The following is a 16683-nucleotide window of genomic DNA, read 5'->3' on the forward strand; positions in this document are numbered from 1 at the left end:
GCAAATCCAGCAAGATGAGTATTATAGATTTGGAAGCTGCTCTTGCTAGTCTCAGTGCTTCAGTAACTGAGGGCAGGGCAGTCTCAGTTGAGTGGCTGCTTTTGAAGCCAGATTGGTTGTTGTCCAAGAGGTTGTTCTGTTCAAGGAAGATAGAGAGTTGGTTGAACACAACTCGCTCAAGTGTCTTTGCAATGAAATGCAGAAGGGATACAGGTCTGTAGTTTTCTAAAAGTGCTGGATTTAGAGAGGGTTTCTTAGTGAAGTTAATAAACGTAATTTCGGGAGGAGTATGCCCATCTAATCTTTCCATCAATACCAAGGTATAAAACCAGCAGCTTACCTCTTCCCCTTTTTAGTTCCTGCAGCATCCCTCCTCCTCACCTGCTCCTCTTTTTGTACAAATTTGTACACCACACTGGTGGTGGTTGAGGAGAGATCCCTGACACGAGTGTAAAGCGCTTTGGGTGTACAGTAGTACATATGAAAGCGGTATATAAATGACTCATTCATTTATTATTTTATTCATTCAATTTTGCCTGTTATAGGGGGGCGATCGGAGCTCGGGTAGAATATCCTCTCCGAGCCCCTCTACTGTATAGCAGACAGCAAGCCAAATCTGTCTACCACTTTCACTAAGATTATATGGGCACACAAACTCGTGAAAGAAGGGTTTCCTGAGCCTGCTTAAAAACTAGGGGAAAGGTCCCGGTGTGAAGAGGGTCCTGATGATGTGAGTGAGTGCAGGAGGAACGGAAGAAGAAATGGCCAAGTAGTTGAAAGGGAATAGGATCGAGAGGGCAGGTAGTAGGGTGATTGGAAAGCATGAGTTTTGAGACTTCTGCCTAGGAGAGCGTAGAGAAGAAGATGAGCATGTGCATGGCTATTGTTAAGATTATGCGTGTCTGTTTGTAATGTTGAGAATGGACCGCTCATGGATGTGGTTTTGTTCAAACAGAATGTTACAAAGCCCTTAGCTGTAAGAGTTAATGAAGGGGGGTGGGGGGTTGAAAAGTGTGCGAAAGTAAGTGCAATTGTTGATTTTGTTGTGGTGGTATTTTGTTTTAGCAGTGAAGACATTTGCAGTGAAGGAATAGAGAAGAGATTGATACAAGGTAAGGTCAGTAGTATAAAGTGCGCCACTTCCACTCTGCCACCCTGAATCTAGATCGGGGTGTAGGTATGTGTAAAAAGGGGATCCGCGGAGTGTGTGTTGTGTCAGGAGTCAGTATGAGGATAAGAGTGATGAGAAAGTGGTCTGAGGTGTGCAATAGAGTAACTAAAATGACGTCTGTGGAGCAGTAGCATGTGTAGACAAGGTCCAATTGGTTACCTGATTTGTGAGTAGCCATAGTAGATAGTAGATAAGGTCAAAAGAGGTCAGTAGAATGTTGAAGTCTGTGGACTTGTGTTTTTCAAGGTGGACATTGAAGTCACCAAGTTGTACCAGAGGAGTACCATCCTCTGGGAAGTTAGAGAGTAACAACTCCTCCAAGACATTACCTAACTGACCTGGAGGATTAGCCTAGAAATCTAGATTCACCCTAGTGGCAGCAAATCTAATCTGCTGCGAGTATCATCTAGCAACTCCTAATACACGTCTGAGCTGTAAAAACCAAACTCTGGTCAGGCCAATCACATTGTGTATAGAGTCGGTGGGCGGGGCTTAACATAATGACGGCCGAGTTGTGCGTACATTTACATTTACATTTATGCATTTAGCAGACGCTTTTATCCAAAGCAACTTACAACTCAGGAGAACAGGAAGCACTCCATCAAGAAGAGGCAAAGAAACCCCAAATACCAAGATTTGTATACTACTCAGAGTAGCAAAAAACAGAAAAGGGAAGAAGAAAGGAGAAATAGAGGAGGAAAGAGGTTTTTTTTAATTTATTTATTTTTTATGATTAGATTAACTGCTCATGGAAGAGATGAGTTTTTACCTCTCTTTTGAATGAAGCGAGTGATTCTGTCGTGCGTATGGAGGACGGAAGATCGTTCCACCAACCAGGAACAATGAATGAAAAAGTTCTAGAGAGGGATTTCATGCCTCTCTGTGATGGTACCACAAGCCTTTCGCTCGTTAGCTGAGCGAAGGCTTCTGGTGGGGGTGTAGACTCGTAGGAGTGAGTCGAAGTATGCGGGTGCTGAGCTTGTGAAAGATCCATAAGCAAGAGTCAAAGCTTTGAATTTGATCCGGGCAGCGAGTGGTAGCCAATGCAGAGAGATAAAAAGTGCTGTGACATGAGCCATTTTGGGCTCATTGAATACAAGACGTGCCACAGCGTTCTGGATCATTTGCAGCGGGTTGATTTAACAAGATGGAAGTCCAGCCAGAAGCGCATTGCCATAGTCAAGTCTAGAAATGACCAGGGCTTGGACAAGAAGCTGTGTTGCATGCTCCGTAAGGAACGGTCTGATTTTCCTGATGTTAATAATAATAATAATAATAATAATAATAGATTTTATTTATAATGCACTTTTCATTCCGAAGAATCTCAAAGTGCAACAAAGGAAAAAAAAATAAAAAAGAATAACATGTAAACATATAGAATACTACAAACAATCAACCAACACAAAAAAAAACAGAACAGAAACAGAGCTGATGGTGAACAGAAACAGAGCTGATGGTGGAAGTCTCTGTTAGCTCCGCAGCACACTATGGTCCACTCCATGTTTTAAATTTCTCCCAGCGGCAGTGTCCTGATGATGTCGTCGAGGCATGACAGCTGAAGACCAGATGATGGGTCTTCTTGACGATTCAGACGGTGGGGATCGCCGCAGCACCATGCAGGAGGCAGACAAAGCTCTCCGGGCACTTCTGTGGACACACCGGGGTCGGCGCAGAAGTCCAAGCCGCTCCACGGCCGCAATGCAAGACGGAACAGCGGCGCAGCCGAGAAGCGGAACATCCCAACATCATGCCGGACGCTGATGACTATGGCCCGGATGACGCTAGCCCGGTGCAAACTTCAGCCACCACGCAGCTCAAGCCCAAGGGAGACCACCAGTGAGCAGTCGCAGCGAGCAACATCAAATGTCCTCCAAACCACAACCAACCGCAGCAATTCAAACATAAACATTAGAGAAGCGGTGGAAAACGGCGAACGGTGAACAACGTCCTCTCAGTGGCTGCCAGCAAACAGCATAAGTCCCAATTGTAGCTCTGACTGTTAGACAAGTCACAAACATAATAAAATAAAATAAAATCTAAATCTAATAGTATAGTAACATGATTTGTGGGTGGAGAAGCGGCGAACAGACAACGCCAGCGTCCTCTCCCCCACGTTGTGCAATGCAAATCTGAATGACCAAGCTGTCTTTGAGATGTGGTCTTTGAAGGACAGGTGGTCATCAAAGATTACTCCAAGATTTCTGACCGACCCTGAAAGAGTAATCAAAGATGAACCTAGCTGGATGGTAAAATCGTGTTGTATGGTGGGATTAGCAGGGAAAACAAGCAACTCAGTCTTTGCTAGATTGAGCTGCAGGTGATGTTTTTTCATCCATGCCGAGATGTCTGCCAGACAGCTTGAGATTCGTGCAGCTATTGTGGGATCATCTGGTTGAAATGAGAGGTAGAGCTGTGTGTCATTAGCATAGCAATGCTTGCTGTTACTAGTAAACACAGAAGCTGTCGAACGGCGGTCAAATCAGCTTTGATCGCGACTGTGGAAGACTTGGAGTTAAGCTTTTCAATGTGAAAAGAACATAGAACGGCACTGAAGTCATTAAAAAGGGAAGATGTGCTCTGAGTTTTGCCAACCGGATACAGCAAATTTTTAATCTATAAACTAGCTCAGCTTCACGTTGCTCTGGTTGGTTGTAGCGCTATCCAATCGCATGCAGAGGGAGTTTGAAAGACAACCGTTTATCCCGCCCCTCGGATTGAGCCCTGTCAATGATGAGTTTCCAGACCAAACATCTTGATGTGGGTCTGGCTTGTCAGGCTATTAAAAACCAAATGGTTATTAAGATAAGGCAGTGCTCTAATGCATTTATCCGAAAATGTTATGCATTATCAGCAGCTTTTCTAGCATTAGCGATTTTCAGTCCATTGAGTGCAAGAATAAATGAATAGCAGATACATTTCCAAATATACAAATAACGTAAAATAAAAGGTATATCAGCTTCTCTTGCCTTATTAGCCTTTGTTTCCCTCCTCATTTTCCCTCAAATAAGCAAAGCATAAGCACCTTTGGTGATAGAAAACCCGCCCCTCGGATTGAGCCCTGTCAATGGTGAGTTTCCAGACCAAACATCTTGATGTGGGTCTGGCTTGTCAAGGCTACTGGAGGATGATAAAACATTACAACATGGATTTTAAGTATGATTTTTTTGAGTGTGATTTAAATGAACTCTTGCCAGAAAGAGATAAGGTGTATCATTTTTAAATGACCGATCGTTTCACTAGATAAGACAATATTTCTCATCTGGGTTCCCTTAAGGCGGGCGTACACGGTGCGTTATTTGCTGTCGTACGAACTCGCAGACGATTTTTTTTTCTCTGGAAAAATCGTGTGAACATTGTGGATGCTCGCATGGTCGCGGCTCGCACCGTGTGAGAGGAAATACGAGATGAGCCGAGCACGTTAAGAGCACCTCCCGACCTTACGATCATTTTTAAACATGTTTAAAAAGTCCAGGCAAGTCGGCCCGATTTTTACCAGCATATGACTGTCCCCTATTGCCAAATCATGCAGACGCACATCACATAGGCTCAATCTATGAGTATTATGAGCTCAGTGGCTGCAAACATACAGCGTTCCCCCCCCCCCCCCACACACACACACACACACACAAACTCTTTCTCTCTCTTACGCGCACCCTTCTCTCTCCCTCTGGTTGTTTCGGTTGAAAGGAATGGCTACTGTTCATTGCTTTTCAACAAATCATTAGCGCACATTATTTTTTGTATCTATATAGCAGCAACATTGAAAGCTCCGGTGTCTGTGTTTAACAAGAAAGCTCGGGTGATCGTGGCCGGCTCGTGGTGCAAACAGTGTACCAGCTGATTTGATGCGATGATCAAATTAAATGACTCGTAGCGTCTGCAATATCTCACGACATCCAGAGTGTCCAAATTCGCACAGTGTATGCCCGCATTTAGGTCCTTTGAAGTGCTTTGAAACTGTATTGATTTGGAGCTTCAACCAATTGGTTGCAATTGAAAACTATTATGTGAAAACATTCCTGGAATGTTTTCCTCAAAAAAAGTAATCTCTTTTCGATTCAAGAAAGAAAAACATCTTGGATAAGATGGGGGTGAGTAAAAGATCAGGGGTCTCATTTATAAAACTTTGCATAGTTTTCATCCTTAAAGTGAACGTACGTAAAGGTAGATTTTGCGTATGCACAAAAAATTCTGATTTATAAAACCATGCGTTTATAAATCACAGCCAGCAGCAGATTGTGTGTACGTGCTTCTCCACCCTGTCTCCTCCCCGAAATCTCCTCCCTTACATCACAATGTAAGGCAGCGCTGATTATTATTATTATATATATTTTTAAATACATTTTGAATTCCGTTTGGATTTTACTAAATGTATATAGCCTAAATCAATCGAAACAAATAACACTTATTGGATTTAATCTTCATGATAATGTGGTTATAACATATGAAATGGAGTGAAAATTAACTGTCATTAATTCTTAAAATCATTCTTCTCACATTTATTTTCTACAGTTCTAACTTCAGTTCACGACTTCACCGTCTGTGTCGACAATTCCCTTTGACTCCAAAATGTGCGTACGCACAGCTCAACGTTTGCTTAATGGTGTGCACATTCTCCCGTCATGTTTTTTATAGATCACAACCTTTGCGTGGGAACTGGCATACGTACGTCTCCAGCCCTGTTTTGTGTGTACGCACGCTTTATAAATGAGACCCCAGGAAATTTTCATGCATTTTGTTTTGTTTCCCGATTTTTCACCTCTCTGTTTCAACGTGTTTGCAATAAAGTACTATTTCCTGGATTCCTTCGTCATCGTGAGCTTCTGTGATTCAGCCACCCGTGACAGGTGGGGGTTCTCCGCTACGTTGACTTCTAATGTTTTATGTACTAAGTTTTAGAAATTAGAAATGTTATTGTAGCAAAGTTCGTGAATGTGAGGAAGGAAGAGGACACGGGGGTCGGCTAGACGGTTGATGCTCTTTTATTTTCTCTCAATATTCAAGGCACACTCCGTAGTGTGGAGATTCGTGCAAACTCAAAACAATAGCGATCACTTCCGGGTCGGCACTTCCGGCTTCCGGTAACTCAGTCTCTGTGGGGGTTTGGCATCAACCGTCCTGACTCTCTCTCTTCCTGGTCTCTGGTTCCGCTGGTGTTTTATCCCGTCTCCGCGCTCATTACTGGAACAAGAGACAGGTGTTATTAATCTGCGTCCAACCCACTCACTTACCGCTCGTCCCGCGGCCCTCTCTCCCGCTGCAGACCTCGCTGAACCACGCCCCCCTTGCCACAGTTATATTCTCTAAACTTACCCCTAATACCATGTCCACTCTGGATGTGATGTACCACAACAGATAGAAGCTGTCTACTCTGGATGTGACAAAGCATCCATTGCAAATCTATTTGTCCTTCCTATTAAAAGTATCATGATTGCTTGGACTACGTCATAAAGTTTATTTGTTACGTCATTTGTTGTGTTGTCTCATGCCACTTCCAATGTAGACAGCATCACTGATTAATGGAACCTATTGTATTTTGTTCTGTTGCATCATGCTGTTTACATCCATAGACGCAGTTTAACCCTCACAAAAAAAGTTTAGCATTTTTAGATGTCATTAAAACATTATGTTTGTTGGATAATGCCAGCTCTGTATATGATCTCAGGTTTTTAGTATCCTTATATCCAAATATAACAGTTCTACATCAGTAACAGTAACAGTTCTATGTCTGTTTAGTTTCATTGTGTTTTGGTTGTGTTTTCCCTGTTCTGATTTGAGTTCCCTGTCCCTATTAGTCTCCAGAGATTAACTTACACACCTGTTCTGTTTAACTTTGATCACTCTCCTGTATAAAGGGAGTGGTTGGTTCATTGGCCATCATTGGTTTACTGTGTGAATGCTGCAAAAACACACAAAACTACATAAAATGGAAAAGAGCTTTTTAGATTGAATACCAATAGATTTGACAAGAAATCTGAGATATATTTTTTTTTCAGACAACCGAAAGCTAAAGAAAAGAGACAGAAATGGATCGCTGCCCTTCAAAGAAACAGCTGAACTCCAGGCAGCAAAACGTGGATTTGCAGTTATATTTTTTTTTTGTCAAAAGGTTGAATTTTGAGGTAAAATCATACCCTAAATGTTGTATTGTTATAGATTGCATTTACTACTCATCAATTAAATATTTACCATCTTATATCCTGCAAAATTGGATGTTTTTAAATAAACACTAACAAAAACTACAGACTAGGGCTGGACGATATGACATTTAGTATAAATTATTTAGAACTACCTATATTGTAATTATTTAAAACAGCACTGGGTAACTTTTGCTCTCGGGGTCCCCCTACAGTTGGGAAAAAATAATGTCGTCAACTACTGTCGTAAGCTCTGTCATCCTACAACAGGGGATGCCATAGCCATGGGCGTAGATTACGCGGGGGACGGGGGGGACGTGTCCCCCTCACTTTTAATAAAATGTATTTTCGTCCCCCGCACTTTTACTGGGTCTCACCGATCCTAGTCGACCCGCTCCGAGCGGGATTCGAACCGGTGTTACTCTGTGTGGGGGCGGACAAGTTAACAGAGACGCTAACGACAGCCTTCTCTAAACTCGGTTGATAGCGCGCTTCTTGAGGTCAGGGGCAAGTGTATTTACATAGAAACCAATGTGAATACATCAAGATTTAAATTCAGAGACAAAAAATTATCTATGCATGACCTGTAATTTTTTCCGAATCTTAATATGAGGAGTGCGCTCTCACAGAAAGTCCAAAAGTGGGTTCGTAATACCCTGTCAAGCTGGAGCTGCAGCTGAAGGAGAACAATCGTTATGAGTGATGAAACGTGACGACGACAATCAGACGAGTGCGACAATATATGCTTTATGTGTGTTTTTTAAGTCATCTCAATGTAGCCTATTTATTGACAATAAAGTATCATGAATAATGCAGCTTTTTTAATGTTTAGTATTCTGCTCACCACGGCTGCATTTATGTAATCGAAAATAGTTAAAACAGTAATATTTTGAACATTATTACAAATTAAAACCGCTTTTTTTCCCTATGTGAATATATAGTAATTTATTCCTGTGATCAAAGCTGAATTTATCATCATTACTCCAGTCTTCAGTGTCACATGATCCGTCACTAATCATTCTCAGATGAGGATTTCATAATCAAGAAACATTTATGATTATTATCTGTGTTGAAAACAGTTCCCAAAATGTTGTGGAAACCATGATAGCCTACATGTTATTTTTCAGGATTCTTTAATGAATAGAAAGTTCAATGGACAGCATTTATTTGCATTTATTAAATAAATTATCTAATTTGTAATATTAAAAATATCACTTGTGATCAATTTAATGCATGTCTGATCAATAAAAGTATTAATTTCTCTCTTTTAATTTTACCACAAATGTTTAGAAAATTAAGCATCACCATGGGCAGCACAACTGATAATAATCCTAAATGTGTGTTGATCATCAGATCCTCATATGGGAATGATTAGTGAAGGATCACTGAAGACTGGAGTAATGATGATAAATTCAGCTTTGATCACAGGAATAAATTACATTTTACTATATATTCACATAGAGAACAGATGAGTTACATCAGAATATATATATATATTTTTACATTGCATAAAATCTATGGAGTCTTAATGCAGAAGTGTTTGTAGTATATAAACCAATCATAAAATTGGCACACAAAAAAAAGGAGAATAGGAGAAAAATATTATAGATATTAATTATTGGTTATTGTTCAGCAGTGTATTTGATATCTTGCCCAATTAAAAGCAAGAGATGCGATAAATTATATTGGTCCAAAAAAAAAAAAAAATGGTATTACGACATTTCTGTCCCCCTCATTTCTGAAAAGATGGCTACGCCCCTGGCCATAGCGCATGCATTTGTTGACATGACAACCCTGATAGCCGCGGGTCGTCTCATAACCCGCGGACCCTGTATGTCTATTTAATGGTCGCGGGTTGTAAAAATATATAGAGTGGTGCGGGGCGAGCCAAATAATTTCATAAAATCGGCCCCGTGGGTTGGTGCAGCACTAACAGTTACCCTGAACACACATCACATGCAGGAGTTCGGCTTGCGTCGCGTGTGAAATGTCTTCATCCCCGGTACAGTGGCATATGTTTCAGCATGTCATATGAATATAATTTCATGGGTTTTATTTTTTTCAAACACAAAATAATCGTGATGCTCACGTTTACAAGCCAGCGTCATTATAGTAGACTATTGGTTACCGTTTTACAGAATATATGATACTTCAGTTCAATGTTTGAGTGGTAGGTAATCACCATAACAAGCATGACAGCATCGGTCGGGCACGCCTCCTCCAGCTCACGCCGACGAGCAAACGCTGGTCCAATGTTGATCCTCGTCCTGCCTTTAATCCCATCACTTTTTCGTTTCCTCTTATTGCTTTCCTCCAACAAAACCGTTTTCTATCTTATTTGTCTGTGCTGTTTCGGACATGACTATATTATCCGACAAACAAAGTTGGGCTCGCACGTCCGAATGTAAGGAAGTGTGTGTGTTGGTGGAAGTGACGTATATGCCGTAAAGCAGTCGAATTTTGTAGTTCTTTTTGTGCTCGGGTTACTACTCGAAACCCGAAGTTTAAAAGTACGATTAAAAACGCTACAGACCCCATCAGGCGATGGCAGACGTGTCATTCAACCTATTGTAAGTCGATTTATCATCACAAGAGTCTTGAAAATATATTATGAAGGTTGAAAAGTTACCTAGAGCAGATTTAAAGCGTTCACAGGCAAATTTGCTTTATGTATTTCCCTGGCATTGAAATCAGGCACATACTGTATAATATAACATATAACATATCCATGGATCACTGGATCTTTAGTATGTTGTAAGTAAAATTATATCGAGTCCAACCTTTAATTAAAGTGAAACAAGTTTTGCAGCGTCCCCTATTAAATCCAGTCATGGAACAGCTCTTCTGCCACTCAGTTCGGCTGAGGGGGGCATGGTCTGGCGGGAGAGTGATGTCAGTGCATACCTTCTATTTAAAACCTGAGTTTTCTCAGATCTGTTCGATTTATGTGTAGGGGGTTGGCTAATTATCCTATTTTTGCTCTGTAGTTTCCTGAGTACTTGCAATTAAAGTTTGTTTTCTCTCTATCGCTGTGCGCTTATTGCTGCCACTTCACCCGTCACACTAAATAGCATCTGCTGTTCTAATTTTGGTCTCTCCTCTGTAACCTTCACAGCTTTGTGCTAGAGAGTTGAGAAGAACTGCTACCTTTTAGACTAATCAGACTAAAGATTTATTTGGTGGATGGTGACTAAAAGAAACAAACAATAATTAACATTAAAGAAGCCTTAACTAGATAGCATAGCATCATGTAAGCTTGCGGCATTAAGCAGCCACCTAAAACATATTAGCAATCACCAAATTAAACCCTAGAAACTGCATAGAAACCAATAATATTGTTTTAGATGAGCAAGCTCCACCCATATTTGAAAAATCTATTCTAGTGGACCATCTTTAAGTGTAAATGTAAATTACCGCAGCTCATATACCTCAAATCACTGAATGCAAATTTTAGATTCATTTATATAAAGCACAAAACATCTTTTTAGGCTATTGGAATAGATGAGGCTCTATACTTTTGAAAACTCATCTAAACATGCCTTTGACAATGAGCCAGTTTCTCTCTTCAGTGCCTTGTCGGAAATTATGCATAATTGGATCATAGAATTGTACAAAATCGCAATGGATCATCCTTTATGGACATATCAAATTATTGAAAAAAGCATCTGTGTGAATTTCACAGCCAGAGAACTTCATAAACACATCAGATGTTATATACGATATAAAATATGATATTATCAGCTCGTGAAGGTTGGTAACTATGATGCTGTTTGGGGGGAGGTGCGGCTAGCTGATGATGTGGAAAATATGTGTTTTACCTGTTTACTCTGCATGACAGGTTTTGCCTAAAACCAATTCTAGTCTGTTCTTGTTTGCAAGTGTTATATGGCAAGGTCATTTTTGTGGATGTTCCTTTTTTTCACAGTATTTATTTGAGGAATATGCAGGGCTAACAAACTCTGATTATTCAACTTATGTGAGAATTATCACTTTTCTAACTCTCCTATCTGAATTACAATTTTCTGTGTGACAAAATAGGTAAATAAACCACATATACTTTCACAGAAGAAGGACCCTAAGCCATATCTAAAAACAGAATATACTGTATACAGGAGGTCCTTTTTTGGTACCCCTTACAGCATGAACATCTGTAAACAGCAACAGGGTGAAACTACTCAGAACACCTTAGCAGCCAACCATAACAAACTAGCTACACAAATGCACATTTCCAGAGGCAAACTATATTCTTTTTAATCAGGCATAAAAATAAAAAACCCTGTGAATAGACTGTCAGTCTATATGCTGTTGCTCAGCAGACACATATAGAAGAGAGATTTGTCTGGTAACCTACATTTTTTAATGGATGAGAAGAATGTCAGAGCCTCTGTGGTATTCTTCTTCTGATGTTCAATGGATTTTTTGAAAATAGACAAGATGGAGAGTCCCCCCCCCCCCCCGCCCCCAACCTACAGATGACCAATCTCATTAAACCAATGAGACATTCGGCAGCAACTGAGCTCATTTTGGCTAAAAATCTTTTAATTTAGCATGAACAGACCATGTTTGTTGGTTTTCTTTTGAGTTTTTTTTCAGTGAACATTTATGGACTTATTGTAGATTATTCATCAAGTGAACAACCTTATATTAAATTGAAATAATTTTGCTCTCACTTTAATTATTATTATTATTATTATTATTATTATTATTATTATTATTATTATTATTTATATATATATATATATATATATATATATATATTTTTTTTTTTTTTTTTTTACAGACATCAAATACAGGCCAATTCATACAATACAGTTTTATGGCATAATATCAATTAAGAGTTAAGTAAGTTTATATAATTACCAACAACAGTTGATTTTCAAGTTGTTAATTGGCTGTGTACCATTACAAAGGCTGCATCCTTCGAAGGACTCTGACTTCAAAGTCCACACGATAATATTTCGATAATTAACCATTTGAAGCATATACGATCACACCAGTGTGATTTGAACATTCGGGGCATCACGTTATCAACTGCTAAATTAAAATCTGTGTTCGCGTTTTGAATGGCAGTGAGCCAGAGACTGACAATATGCAATCATGTGCAAACATGGGCGTCGGAAGCAAATAAAAAGTGATTTCAATTTTGCATGTATTTTTCTATTCATAATTTTATTATTTATTATCAAAATTAATATTTGCAATTGCACTTTAACCACGTCAGTTTGAAGCACCGGCATATTGCGCTGTACGCAATTGTCAGCTGTTATCAAATAATAATTGCTGGCTTTTAGCACAGGTAGTAAGTCATAGTTTGGTTTCGATTTGAGTCATTGGCAGCCTGTTGCGCTGATTAATCTTTGGGATAATTATAAAAGCGTCCACAGCTGTTCTCACTCAAGTGGTGATCAGCGTGTATTTAATAAGCATTTCAGCGCTGGCGCGATAGACCGACAAGGGTAAAGACATCTTTTTTTCGACTCTACCTACGATCGACTCCACCGAAGAATGAACACAGAGAACGCACTTAAGTATTTATTTCTCTGTCCTGTTTCTCCTTCTCTCTTTTCTCACGATGTGCTTTCACTACATACCCACTATCTCTAACCCATGATCCACTATCACACGCAGACGGCAGCGCAACACTGCTAATCTGGGCCCTATTCCTTCCTATACCAATATTCCTCCCTCCTTTTCTCTGGGTCTATGGAATTGTCAGTCAGCTGTAAACAAAGCTGACTTCATTCCAGCCTTTGCCACTCAATCCACTCGGAATATCTTGGCCTTGACTGAGACCTGGATCCGTCCAGAAGACTCAGCAACCCCTGCTGCTCTCTCTAACAACTTCTCTTTCTCGCACACCCCTCGCCACACTGGCAGGGGTGGAGGCACAGGTTCTCTCATCACAAACAATTGGAAATACTCAACCCACACCTCTCTTTGCAATAACAACTTATTTGAATACAATGCTTTTACAGTTACAGCTCCTGCTAAAATGCATATTGTAGTCATTTACCCCCCTCCAGGTCAATTTGGCACCTTTGTTGAGAAACTAAATGTGCTGCTATCCTCATTCCCAGAGGATGACAGCCCACTTGTAATCCTTGGAGATTTTAACATCCACCTGGACAAACCGTATGCTATGGATTTCCCCTCCCTTCTATCCTCATTCGATCTCAAACTCCTTACTACCTCACACACCCACAAATCTGGCAACCAACTTGACCTCATCTACATACGCAACTGCACTACAGAAAACACTTTGGTCAAACCCTTACACTTCTCTCATCATTACTTCATCACATTTAATCTACATCTTACTACTTGTGCACTTCCACTTCCTCTACCAGTTAGTTTCAGACGAAACCTGCGTTCTCTTTCTGCCTCTCATCTCTCCTCCATTGTGTCATCCTCTCTTCCTTGACCCACACAATTCTCCTCTATGGATGTCAACACCGCAACAGACACTTTATGTACTACTTTAACTTCTTGTCTACATAGTATCTGCCCTTTATCTTCTAGGCCAGCACGCTCTACTCCCTCTAACCCTTGGTTAACTGATGTTCTTAGTGTTCACCGGACCAAACTTAGCAGAGAGAAAATGGCGCAAATCAAACGACCCATCTGACCTGAGTAAGTATCAATCTCTGCTCTTTTCCTTCTCACTTTATATCCATGCAGCTAAATCCTCATATTTCCACAACAAAATCAACAGCAACTCAGACACACACACACTTTTCAGAACTTTCAACTTTCTCCTCTTTCCCCCTCCACCACCTCACTGGGCCCTATTTTAACGATCTGAAACGGGCGGGTCTCAGCGCTGTTGCTATTTTCCCGGCGGGATAAATGGCTCTTGCGCCCGGCGCAAATCTAAAATGGGTTGGTCTGAAGTAGCTTAATTATTCCTAGGTGTGTGGTTTGGGTGTAACGTGAAAAAACCAATCAGAGCGTCATCCAACATTCCCTTTAAAAGCAGGTGTGCAAGTTCCATTTTGGATTGCTATTATTATGGCATATTTACCAGGCGCACGCCAGGAGTGGTTCACTACAATTAGCCTGAATAATTTGTAAGCTAGATTTATGCTTATTTTTTCACATCTTCGTGGCACACCACAATGATTTCCGTCATCTCATGTGTTAATATTTTTTTAGTGTAACAATTTATGATTTGCAAAAATAACTGTTGCATCTGTGTAGATTACATGAGCAAAGTGTATGTGCATTGTGCACGCTATACATTACGATCAAGCATGCGCCCTTAAAATAGCATAATGAACAACGCGCAACACACCACTGACTTTAGACTAGGTTCTTTCTGGTCAGTGGCGCAATGGTTTAATGGAACAGCAAAATTGCACCAGGGATTGTTTGCACCGGAACACGCCTCCTTTTTTGCGCTGATCCGCCCAGGGAGCGCAAGTTCATTCACTAGTTTAGCGACGTGCTTCTGTGAAGGGAAAAGCACGCTTTGCGCGGGTGCAAAATAGGAATGACACATGTGTCGGTGTACAAAGTCAATTGCGCTGGGTGCAAGATAGGGCCCTCTATCTGCATCCCATTTTTTCACAGATAAATCCACAATCATCAGCAGTTAGTTCCCACCTCCATACACACACACACGATTTAAAATCAGCCACATCCACAGCCAAATATTTTCTCTCCTCCTTCTCTTTACTCATTGAGGCTGAAGTATCTTAACTGCTCCTCTCCAGCCATCCCACTACCTGCCCTCTAGATCCCCTCCCCTCACATCTTCTACAAGCCATCTCCCCTACACTCTTACCAGCACTCACACACATCATTAACACATCTCTCTGCAACGGCATCTTCCCTACCACATTCAAGCAGGCTCGGGTAACCCCACTGCTTAAAAAAAACACATTAGAAACATCACTTGTAGAGAACTACCGACCTGTTTCTCTCCTACCATTAGCGAAAACACTTGAAAGAGTTGTTTTCAACCAGGTCTTATTTTTCCTCTCACAGTCTAATCAACTTGACGTAAACCAATCAGGTTTCAAAAAGGGCCACTCAACTGAGACGGCATTATTGTTGGTTACTGAAGCCCTGCAGATAGCAAAAGCTGCTTCCAAATCATCAGTCCTCATCCTCCTTGATCTATCTGCTCCCTTTGATACTGTGAATCATCAGATTCTTCTGTCCACCCTCTCATCACTGGGCATCACAGGGACTCCACTCCACTGGTTTGAGTCTTATCTCACAGGTAGATCTTTTATGGTTGCCTGGAGAGGAGAGGTATCCAAAACACATCAACTGACCACGGGGGTTCCTCAGGACTCAGTGCTGCGACCTCTCCTCTTTCCCATTTACACAACATTATTGGGACCCATCATTCAGGCACATGGCCTCTCATATCATTGTTATGCTGATGACACAACTCTACCTCTCATTTCAACCAGATGATCCGACAGTAGCTGCACAAATCTCAAGCTGTCTGGTGGACATCTCGGCATAGATGAAAAAACATCACCTGCAGCTCAATTTATTTGATAACAAAGACTGAGCTGCTCGTCTTCCCTGCTAATCTGACCATACAACAAGATTTTACAATCCAGCTAGTTTCATCTTTGATTACCCCTTCAGGGACGGTCAGAAATCTTGGAGTAATCTTTGATGACCAGCTGTCCGTCAAAGACCACATCTCAAAGACAGCTCGGTCATTCAGGTTTGTGTTACACAACATCAGGAAAATCAGACCGTTCCTTACGGAGCATGCAAATCAGCTTCTTGTCCAAGCCCTGGTCATTTCTAGACTTGACCATTGCAATGCGCTTCTGGCTGGACTTCCATCATGTGCAATCAAACCGCTGCAAATGATCCAGAACGCTGCGGCACTTCTTGTCTTTAATGAGCTCAAAAGGGCTCATGTCACAGCACTTTTTATCTCTCTGCATTGGCTACCACTCACTGCCCGGATCAAATTTAAAGCTCTGACTCTTGCTTATGGATCTTCCAAAGCTCAGCACCCGCATACTTTGACTCACTTCTACGAGTCTACACCCCCACCAGAAGCCTTCGCTCAGCTAACAAGTGTGTGTTCCATCACAGAGAGACATGATATCCCTCTCCAGAACTTTTTCATTCATTGTTCCTGGTTGGTGGAACAGTCTTCCGTCCTCCATACGCACAACAGCTTCTCTAGCATCATTCAAAAGACAGGTAAAAACTCATCTCTTCCATGAGCACTTAATCTTATAAAAAAAAAAACTCCTAAACTCGTCCTCCACTACTTTTTCTTTTCTTCTCTCCTTCCCCTTTTTCTGTCCTGACTCTCTGTGGTCATTAAAAATCCCAGTTCCAAATCATTTGGAAAAAGAGTAGGGGTGTAACCCTGGCACCAATTGGCCTCTGTCC

Source organism: Pseudorasbora parva, chromosome 21 (assembly GCF_024679245.1).
Source record: "Pseudorasbora parva isolate DD20220531a chromosome 21, ASM2467924v1, whole genome shotgun sequence".
NCBI classification, from domain to species: domain Eukaryota; kingdom Metazoa; phylum Chordata; class Actinopteri; order Cypriniformes; family Gobionidae; genus Pseudorasbora; species Pseudorasbora parva.